Raw genomic sequence first — 1,669 nt, 5'->3', positions numbered from 1 at the left:
TTACTTCATCGATCCATCTTGTTGGGGACCGACCTCTAGATCTTTTTCCTTGGACATCACCCGTTATAATAATTTGTCCATGTTGTCGGCAGGTCTTCGAGCAATGTGTCCAAAGTACTCGAGGATGCGTTTCAGACAGATGACCACAGTCGGGTGCTTATGTTAAGCTCATTTTTTGACAGATTAATTCTTCTAGCTGTCCAAGGTATTCTCAGCATACATCTGTAGCACCACATTTCAAAGCTGTCTATCATGCGCCTTTCCGATGATTTGATGGTCCATATGATTCCATTCCATAAATATTGAGAAGACAATTGTATGCAGCAAATTCTTGTTTGTGTGGGTTGTTATCACTCTGCTCTGCCATATTCTTGTAAGACGCGTGGTGGCAGTTTTTGCTAAGTGTATTCTGCGTCTAATTTCTCTTTTACAATTGCCTTTGCCACAATTACCAAATTGCTATATGTAATTAAATATTGCTATATTGTTAAAACTAGCGTTATGGATTCTGTGGGTCTGTAATTAAAATACACGATAAAACACTTAAATTAATTTATTCTACGTCTATAAACACCAATAACTAATTAAATACAACACACTAATAACTCTTCGTCTGATTTTCTAGTTCCTTCGCCAATTAGCTTAATTTAAAATTCTGTTTAAAAGTGACTAACTGTTCCTAGTTCCTTTCGAAGTTGGTCAAAGAATTCCTAGAGATGCTGAACAAATTAGACAAAGAAAATTATGTCCTCCTACTCTGGGTGCTCGCCCACCAAGGGATAGAAAGCAATAAAAAAGCAAATGATCTAGCTAGAAAAGGAGCGAACACTACACTAACTGGACCAGAACCGTTCTGCTTTCCAAGCGGAAACCAACTAAAAGCGGAACTGAAGAACCTGGAAGATCCCATCCGTATCCTGCTTTGTGAGTCCTCTAACGGTCTAAGACACTCGAAAAAGTTCCCCAGGACTTAGGACCGAGAAAAATAAAGATTTTCCATGATTTAAGTAAAAACAATCTTCGGATTGTCCATGGAGTTTCGAACAGGACACTGTCTCCTCAACGAACACCTCAGTAGACTGAAGCTGAGAACCAACGGCGAATTCAGATTCTGTGGGGAAATGAGGAAACAGCAGAACATCCTTATCACTTAGTGCGCCGAGATGACGACCGTTCATGCCATGAACTTTGGTACGGCTGAGGTCGAGGATGGAGAGCTGGCCTCTATGAAGCAGTCTCAGGTACTGGCTTTTGTTAAAGCCCTGAGACTGTATGATGAGTTATAACTCGTTATGACTCATCATACAGTGAACACACAATAGATCTATAAGGTCGCGGTGATTAACCCCCTCCTAAACATTCTACAACGGTTCCTAACGATTCCCACTTTATTATTACCCTAGCGGTTATTCTGGTGGTAATTTCCATTCCCGAAATTATCACAATTCTTCTTTCTTCTTGTTTCTAGTAATTTCCTCGTCCGGTTTTTTCCATCAACGTCAAAGAAATGGCGCGCAATTCCCCGAAAACCGCCGTTCCCCGAAAGATGTCACCACCAATCCTTGACACTATTAAATTTCTATATTAGGTAAAGCACTAGTTTCTAATCTGTCTTACCTGACAGATAAAACTTGTCGTCTAGACGGGACTTAACAGATAAAGAAAAAAC

This window comes from Sitophilus oryzae, unplaced genomic scaffold (genome assembly GCF_002938485.1).
Source record: "Sitophilus oryzae breed Bouriz unplaced genomic scaffold, Soryzae_2.0 scaffold_1393_pilon_pilon, whole genome shotgun sequence".
NCBI classification, from domain to species: domain Eukaryota; kingdom Metazoa; phylum Arthropoda; class Insecta; order Coleoptera; family Curculionidae; genus Sitophilus; species Sitophilus oryzae.
This window is presented reverse-complemented; position numbering follows the sequence as displayed.